At 37.9% G+C, this 9,764-nt stretch overlaps 1 non-coding gene across 1 annotated transcript; it reads right to left on the bottom strand.

Moving 5' to 3' along the window:
• Positions 1-2,926: 2,926 nt before the first annotated feature.
• On the bottom strand, positions 2,927-2,999 carry TRNAK-UUU (transfer RNA lysine (anticodon UUU)). Its single transcript has one exon. It is a non-coding gene; the product is annotated as a tRNA-Lys (tRNA).
• Positions 3,000-9,764: the final 6,765 nt, after the last annotated feature.

Genomic DNA, 9,764 nt, shown 5'->3' with positions numbered 1-9,764 from the left:
TCCAAAATATCTACATCTTTGATTACTTTCCTGCACTTTGGTCTATATTTCACATCTTCCTAAGTGTAAGCCAGTTAAAGTCTTAGGACCATTGAATGGCTAACTTGGGAAGTGTCTCCTTTGAAGCTCTCTTCTTTTGGAATGATGCAGTTGAGAAACAGTTAGCAATTTGATTTATTATTAAGTGCCTAGGAAGAGTGGATGGCACTGAGGAAATACAAGGCTATTCCATCGTGAGTGCATTTTTAGCATTCCTTATCTCGAAAAAAATTGTAGAACTACAGAGGTTTCATAAGATGCCATGAATTTATGTGGCTTTTAGTCTGTGTTTGGGCATGGTTTACTTAATCTTAACCTCCACCTGAAGGATTTTTTTGTGGAATAGCTCTCCCTCTCTCCCAAAGGGTTCCACATTTAAGTAAAGAAAATTGTTTGCTTTGAACAGATGCCTAAATACTTCCTAATATCAGGAGATCATACTAAGAGTATGTAATAAATATGAAATCTCCAGAACAATTATTTCAGAATAGCTCTGATATTCCTTTAGTTCAAAGTACAGTGGCCTCTCTGTGTGCCTTTCTGTTCCTGATAGTGCAAAAGGGGTATGGCTTGGTGCCTGGTAGACAGGCAGACACTGGTTTAAGTAATGTTGGGGACTTTGCAATTAAAGTTAAATGCCATTAGCAGATGTTTGAAGTAATTTCTATCTCTCTCTTTTTCTTTATTTAAAGTTTTTTTTTAATGTTTATTTTTGAGAGAGACAGAGAGACAGAGTGCGAGTGGGGGAAGGAGACACAGAGAGAGAGAGAGGGAGACACAGAATCTGAAACAGGCTTCAGGCACTGAGCTGTCAATACAGAGCCCCATATTGGGCTCAAACTCCGGAATGGCGAGATCATAACCTAGGCTGAATGAAATTGGACACTTAACCAACTGAGCCACCCAGGCACCCCAATCTCTCTTTTTCTAAATATCATTTACCTTTTACTCCCTTAATATACCCATTAATTTTCATCACCAAAGTGGAATATTCTGTACTTCTGGTTTTATTCACATGCTTTGAACCATTTGAAGGAGAAAGATAACATAATTAGTTGAATAAACAGTGCAATGCAGAGTAAATCTCACTTGATAATTCAGTCTATTGTTTTTCTTTTGATGTACTTCATAACCAGGGGAAGTAACCAGTTCTTTATATATTCTTAGACTCCTATGAATTTCAAGGTAGATGTTAAGTGTTTGAGCAGGCAGGCAAATTGGGCTGAGAATCATTACCCAGGTTTATCTTGGTGTTCAGAGAACACCATGGAGCAACTTCAGTGAATTTCCCTGTCCTTTGGGTTTGTCCTTTGTAAACACCTGTGTTTGTGGACCATGGGAAGTAGGCTCCATTTAGTTAAGTAGTTCTTGGCCAAAGTATATTTCTGTGATCAAATTGGCTTGGCTTCTGACTGTGAGTGCTATGCCAGCTGTGACTGCAGGCAAGAATGACAATCTGGCTGCTCCACTCTCTAAGCAAATGCTGTGCTTGAACAGATCCCATGTCCCCTTTTGCTGTAAGGGTGAGGTACTGCTGCAATACTTGCCTCACATATGGGTTTATTCATTCAACAGATATGTGCAGTATGCCTCTTATGTGCTGAGCATCGCAGTGCACTCCAGAGATGTATCCGTGGCTGAGCCATCAGGGTCCCCACCTTTCAGCGTGTTTCCGTATTTTCACGGAGTGAGACTGTGGCAGTCTCTCAGTCTAGTTTTACTTTCTCTATCTTCCTGAGTACTGAGAATATCTGTGCCGAAAGAAATCCATGGGTCCTCTAGCCTAGTTGTGTTTTGGTCTTTCCAAATTCTGTTAAATTTATTAAACAGGCCATTAGACTGAAGTGGTTCCAATACCTTAGCAACCTAGGAAAACAGAACCAAATCTAGGCTTGTAAATGACTCGAAGTTAAGAAATCAAAAGGACAACCCGTCATAAGTAGCCAATAGGCTTTTCCAAATAAGACAAATGCTTAAGCCATAGCCAATTGAATGATTTCCTTTCTTTGCTTCAGCCTTTTCTCCATAAGTCTTTCTCCTCACTCCCAGCACTGGAGCACTTTTAACTACTTCCCACGTGCCCAACTGGAATAGATTTTTACTCAAATAAGCTTTTGTTTTTTAAATGTTTGTTTGTTTATTTATTTATTTATTTTTATTTATATCCAAGTTAGTTAGCATTTAGTGCAACAATGATTTCATGAGTAGATTCCTTAATGCCCCTTGCCCATTTAGCCCATCCCCCCTACCACAACCCCTCCAGTAACCCTCTGTTTGTTCTCCATATTTAAGAGTCTCTTATGTTTTGTCCCCTTCCCTGTTTTTATATCATTTTTGTTTCCTTTCCCTTATGTTCATCTCTTTTGTCTCTTAAAGTCCTCATATGAGTGAAGTCATATGATATTTGTCTTTCTCTGACTAATTTCGTTTAGCATAATACCCTCTAGTTCCATCCTTGTAGTTGTAAATGGCAAGATTTCATTCTTTTGATTGCCAAGTAATACTCCATTGTGTGTGTGTGTGTGTGTGTGTGTGTGTGTGTGTGTGTATAAAACATCTTTTTTATCCACTCATCCCTCAATGGACATTTGCACTCTTTCCATACTTTGGCTATTGTTGATAGTGTTGCTATAAACAGCATACCTGTATTGGTTGGATAAATACCTAGTAGTGTAATTGCTGGGTCATAGGGTAGTTCTATTTTTAATTTAAAAATACTACTGTTAGAAATTAAATATCTTTCCTTATAATTTCAGAATATAAAAAGGCATTAAAAAGGCAAAATAATAATACAGTGTTCCCTGAGGGGCTGCTGAACTGAATAAGCCCACTTGCCCTTTTTTGTTTTGTTTTGTCTTGTTTGTTTGTTTGTTTTAAGTAGGCTCCATACCCAACGTGGGGCTTGAACTCAGGACCCTGAGATTAAAAGTCACATGCTCTACCAACTGAGCCAGCCAGGCCACTCTGCCCTTGTTTGAAATGACTCCAGACAAGTACGTGTTTTGCAGTTTAGGGATTACTTTTTCTATAACTTTCTTTTTCCTTCTCTCACTGTCAGTGTGATAGAAATTATTTTTTATTCTTCTTCTCTAGTTTCTTTCTATTGAATCTGATTTGCTGCTCAACTAACTGAAAGCAATAAAACTAAACTTTTATACCAGCTCAGTTAGGTCTAAAAGAAGAGTAAATAGAGCTCAATGTAAACTTTAGTACCTGGAATCGTGATACAGCTTTGAATTCTCAGTAAGCCCTTTGACTTGATGGATTATTTTCTATTTCCTGAGAGCTGAGATTACTTTGTTAAATAACCAGTGGGTACGTGAAGAGTTTTTATATTAGTGTTCTTGTTGACAGGAAGTGGTGGGGCTGAATCAGAGGACTGATATGTCCTCTAAATCAGTATTAAATAATGTCTGTGTCCGTATGCAAAGACTGTGGGTAGTGGAGATGCCAATTGCCAAACTGCATTACAAAACCAAGCCTTTAATTCCTTCTGATTATTAAGTATTCCACTGAGTGTGTGTGATAACAAAACAGGAGAAGATATTTTCTTCCCAGGGTTCTGCCAATTCTCAGCTTGGATTTAACACTTTGGCTGAACACATTTCCCCTTTCTGTTTCATCTGGATAAATCTTGCTTTTTTCGTTTCCTGTCATATGAAGTTGTGTTTACAAAAGGGCCATATCATCTTTGGGTAGAAGGTATTTCACAGGGCACTGTCAGGCTAATTAGCAAGGAAAGCTGCTTAGTGCAAGCTGCTATGGAAACGCCAGATACTACATTATGTCAGACCGTGTCATTTTAATTGGCATTGAGGGAAAGTAGACCTAATCTCTAGGAACAATTTAAGCCCAAGTCCTTTACTAATTTGACATGACATTTTATTATATTTTATTGTATTGTATTTAATTCTATTCTATTCTTCAGCCCAATTAAAAATGTTTTTTATCTTTTTTTAAGTTTTTTACCCAAATTTTTATTTAAATTCTAGTTTGACATGGCACTTTAAATCTGAAGTGGAAATTCAGTTTCTAGAAGGGGGAAAATATAATCTTTTTATAAACAACATGAAAATGGGACACCTGAAAAGGAAAAAAAAAAAAAAAAGGACACCTGAAAAGGAAAAAAAAAAAGATTTAAATTGTGTTAATATGGTTTGTAGAAAAGATTATTGTGTATTTGCCTACCTTTGCTTCTGCTAAGTCTAATCTCTTATAAGGCAATCAAATCCGTATGCTCAAAAAGCATCACTGTGTGGGCTTATGAGAACCTAATCATTAACCCATGGAATAGAGAATCTACCAATAGTGTTTGCATCCCTTTAGTACTTTTCTAATTGGTGCTTTGGTTAAGATTTTTTTATTTGCAAGCAAAAGAAACTGACTGGCTAACCCAACTGAAACAGAATAGGTTAAAATGTTTGCTCTCAAAATCAAAGGAAGGGCAGGATTCATAGACCTTGAAGAGGACAGAAATCAGAGCAGATGCAGGGAAATCGTCATAACTGGTTGTTCACGAACCCTCTCTCTGGGATACTCACGTCAGATGACTCAGCTCTGAGAACCTTCAAATTTTACATATCTCAATTTATTTTCAAATGTCTGGAGAGGGAATATCCGATGGGCCCAGCTAGATTTAGCATCTCTAGTTTTGGATGAACAGCCAATGCCAAGGATAAGGGGAAGAAAGTGAAAGGGAAGGCAGTACAGTCAGGGCCACTTGGAGAATCATTGTGCACTGAGCAGCAACCCCACTTTGCATCTGTTATTGGTGAGCTTATAGTCAGGCTTTAGATTCATGTAGTTATAACTGAACGAACATTGATTTTCCTATATTTTTATCTTTTAAAATTAAAAAAATAATTGCAACACTTTAGTGAGTACCTATAGTATGCCAGGGAGAAGACAAATTCCAGATATAAAAAGGCAAGCTTGTACTCCAGAGAGAGATGCAGATGTGTAAGTAATGTAATTTGTATTATAATGGATATAATTCAGGCTTGTGCATATTTAGGAAGTTACTAGAAGCTTTGAAGGAAAGTGTCAATCTACATACACCTGAAGATGTCAGGGAAATCTTTCTAGAGGAAAGACTATTTGAGTTGCATCTTATAAGATAAGTGGGAATTTGCTATGTAACAGGGGAAGAGAGGCATGCCTTACAGAAAAAGAGCATTTTTAAAACATGCAACACCTACAACAGATAGAAGAAAAAGACATCATGGTTCATTTAGGAGCTGTGAGTAGATTGGTATTGTTGGAGTTTCAAAATCTGAAGGAGAAGTTGCTGAAAATAAGTCTGAAGAGAGAGGAAAGTCCCTGAAGTTTCTATTATGAAACATTAAGGTGAATAGACTAAATGCTTTAGATAATGGAGAGTCTAAATGATTTATGATTTGGTGAAGTGACATGATCAAGGTTGGTTTTAGAAAAACTACTTCAGCAGCAAGGTGGAGGAGGGTCTCAATAGGAGAAGAATACCAGCTTGAGGACTGCTGCAGGAGAGCGGAAAGGGAGGTCCATAGGAATTCAGTCTTCTTTCTCTGGCAACAGCCTAGATGGTGGGCTCACTAATGGAGATGGTGGGCTCACTACTGAAGAAAATGTTCCAACTGTTTAGAGGTCAAGTGCTTTATGAGAATATAGAAACACTAGAGACTTGTATTTCTGAGTCAGATATACAATTTAGCTATCAAAGTGTGGATATTTATGAGGTTTCACATATAGAATATTTAGAATAAGCACAGGCCTTAGGATGGAACCTTGGAGACAATTAAGGGGGATGGATCAAGGAAAAGACTGAGCTGGAATTCAAGAATAATAGGAAGAAGATCAGTAGGGGGCAGAAATCACAGAAAGTAACAAAGGAAAGGGAGGGGAGTTCCAAGAAAGTATATATTGGTTAGGATTAGACTTAGCTGCATATTACAGTTCTTTCTCATCCAGACTAGATGTGGAGTTAGGCAGCTGGTGCTAGTGCAGGGGCTCCATTATCATCCAGTTCTTTCTAAATTCTACTCAGCATCTTGAAAGTCTAAGTTGGTTGGCCACAGTTCAGCCCAGTACAAAGGAGGACATATTGAAGAGGGGAGGGAGCACCAATCTTTTAAGATAGCGGTTTACTCTACATTTTGTACAATACTTCTACTTCCAGTCCATTAGCCACATGGCCACATCTGACCTCAAAGGAGCCTGGGAAATATACATCATATTCTGGGCAACCATGCGGCCAGCTAAAAATGGGGCTCTGTTTTACTAAGGAAGAAGGGGGGAATAGACCCTGGGAAGAAACTGGAAGTCTCTGCCACAAAGGAATTGTAAATAATGACATAAAGTGAAGAGAGTTCTTATAAGATAAGGTCTGAAAAGTGTTTATTGTGACAACCTTGGCAAAATTAGTTTCTTAAATGGTGAAAATGTAAGTCAAATTATCAAATTGCAGTTGATGGAATCCTGGCTTTACAATCAGGAAAATGAAGATGAATATAGATTCCTCTTTCAACAAGCTGGTCTGTGAAAAGGAAGGTAAGAGGTAAGATCATAGTTAGCCCAGCCCTCTCAAGAATGGAGTTGATGGACACTCAGGGCTAAGACTTTGATGGCCTATGTGCAAGCTGGAGTGCAGGAAGCCAGCCATGAGAAACAAGACAATGGCACAATCTTCTCCTGGAAACTGAGTCCTCTTCCCACCTTATCCCAGTTTTTCTGGTTTTTTGGGGGAAGGTGTATTCTTGTATGACCCATTTTCTGGTCAAGATTAATTGGTAGAGGATAAAATTGGTCCAAAGAACCCTACCTCAAGAACTAGTTGAATAAATGAAGAGTGGTTAATTTACTTAAATGAGCCAAAGTATCTCTACCATAGGATTTTTAGATTTCGTACCAGAGAAAATATCGAGTCAATTTCATTCCAGTGATTGAAACTATAAACTTTAAAATAAGTTTGTGGTCATGTGGGTTTTTGTTTTTTGTTTTTGTTTTGTTTTGTTTTATCATGTGTTGAAAAGCAAACTGCAATGAAGAAGACAAATGAAGCCAAGATTGAGAGGAACCCAAAGGTACAAAACTGACAGAAAGAAAGAAAAGAAGATCAGAGTCCTAGCAACATTTAGATCCTTGATTCTGGTTGTTCCTGAGATCCAGCAACATTCTTTCCCTAGAGATCAATGAGATCGTTAGGATCCTTATAATAAGATTCCCCCTTAAAAAAAAAAAAAAGGATTACCCCTTTCAGCTTAAGTGAATTCTAACTGGGCTTCTGTCATTTACCATCATAAGTGTTCAATTAATACTGAGAAGAACATGTTTATATGTTTAGGAAAGAGATCCAAGAGAAAGGTTGAAAATACAAAAGACAGAATTGGAGTGTAGCCCAGACAACAATCTGGTTTCTATATAGCTCCCTTTGAAGTAAAAGTCCCCTGTCCCAAATCCCTCTTGTCCTTGTGACCTCAATCCCTGACCAGAGCTGTTTGGATCATGAGGGGGTACCTGACTTCCCTCTATGTCCTAAATGAGCTGGTCTGATCAGATTCTCTTGTATGGTTTGGAATTGAGATGTATAGAGACTGAGCTCATAAAGAGTCAGGGCTGAGACTATGTTGGGCCATGTGCAAGCTGAAACTGAGGAAGCCATCCATTGAAAAGAAGAGGAACACTCCTATAGAGAGAAGCAGAAGTGACTGTGGGACCCTGAAAGAGAGGGCAATGGAGGGAATAACTGCCTTGATTAGTGTTAACTCGTATAATGTTCAGGAGTGTGAGTTTCAGAATCAGAACTAAGTTGGAGCTCTGGCTCCATATCAACTATTGTGACCTTGCAGAAGTTACTTAATTTCTTCAAAGCTCAATTTTCTTATCCATAAAATGGAGCTAATGGTAGCATCATTCTCATAGGGTTGTCGTTAGAATCAAAAAAAAGATGTGTATAAAGTACCGAGCAGTGTCTGACCTATGGTAAACTTATAATGTTAATCATATCTTAAATATAATATGATAATCATAATAAAATGACAATAAAAATTCTGATTCCCATCAATCTCAGGTCCTATCTTCATTTCTCAATGAAATCTATGTATCCTCACAAAAGTCTCTTTCTCTTTGATCTGAATAGATTGAGATTGTGTTCGTAGCTAACACAGAATTAAGAATTCTTGGCTCTCAGTCCCCAGGATGAGTTTGGACAAGTTACTCCCTGAATTATCATTTAGCAATATCCTCCCCCTCTGCCCATCCTGAAGCACTATTGCTCTTGGCTTCTGTGATTCTACTCTACTGGCTTTCCTCCTACTCCTCTGGCCATGACTTCTCCCTTGCTGGCTCAGTCTCTTCTGCCTGCCCTTTAAATGCTATAAATCCTCAAGGTTTATTCCTAGGTGTCCTCATTTTTTTTCACTCTGTATTTTCTTCCTAGGCAATAATATAAGTGCATGGTGTCAATAATCATTTTATTGAACGCTTAAGTCCCAAAAGGTTATCTTTAGCCTGGACCTCTTCTAATCTCCAAATCTACATATCTCACTACCCACTCAACATTTTACTTGGAGATCTGAAAGGCAACTCACAATCTACACGTCCAAAACCAATCTCATAATCTTTTTCCTCCTAACCTGCTTTCCCCCCAGTGTTTTCTATCTTGACCTACCAACCCATTCAGTTCTGCAAGCCAGAAACCTATAAGTTACACTACAGACCATTCTCTTCCTTGTGCCCTGGTTCATCACTAAGTCCTGTTGATTTTACCATCAAAATATTTCTTGAGTTTTTCTACTTCTCTTACTCCTTGCCATCACCCTTGTCCAAATCATCATCTTTCACAGGACCCTGCAACAGAAGCTATTTCATTACATCCTATCATATTTTTCTCCAATCTTTTCTTCATATTATAGCCAAATATGTATTTTTAAAAATACAATCCCTTCAATGACTTTCTGTTGTTCCTTAATATAATAAGCTCCTTATCATGGCATATAAAGCTCTGGATGATCTGGCCCTTGTGTGAGAAAAGGGGTGTGTCTTAGCAGGCTCATACTGGGAGGCAATGGCATACAGATGGTTAAGTTTTGCGGAATTTTGTAAATTGATTTTTGAATGGTTGGTAGTTTAAAGTTGGATGCGGTAGGAGAAATTGGCAAATGTTACAAAACACAGCGTCCCCCCCACCCCCCGAGAACCAGTTTACCAGCACACCACTGCTTATCTCTCCCCTGCAGCCTCAGACTCCCTTTAGCATTCTGTGCTTTCACCACACCAACTAACTTTAAGTTCCTCTAATATGTCAGACTTCCTCCTATTTAAGAACTATCAAATATACTGGCCTTTCTTCCCCAGGAAACTATAAATTCTAAGAGGTTAGTGACTCTACCTGTTGGCCCAACATTATATTCTCAGTGCCTACCAGTGCCTGCCACATGGTGAGATGCTCAATTAATACCCGTTGAATAAATACCTGTTCTCATGTGGATTTTATAAACCTTAAAACAATGTGGTACCAGTGATAATGATTTGAAAATGATAAAATAATATTTAAATATCATTCTGGATGTTTCGTTTCTTGAACAAATGTATTCCTATTTTCACTAGCTTTTTTTATTTTCCACTTAAGATAGTATCACAATTCATCTGTTAAATGATGAATTTTTATTTCTATAAAATAGTCATCGTTGAACCAGGATATTAATGTTTATTTAACTTGAATTAGGATTTTTATTATCATAACAAAATTA

Source organism: Panthera uncia, chromosome F2 (assembly GCF_023721935.1).
Source record: "Panthera uncia isolate 11264 chromosome F2, Puncia_PCG_1.0, whole genome shotgun sequence".
Classification (NCBI taxonomy): domain Eukaryota; kingdom Metazoa; phylum Chordata; class Mammalia; order Carnivora; family Felidae; genus Panthera; species Panthera uncia.
This window is presented reverse-complemented; position numbering and strand designations above follow the sequence as displayed.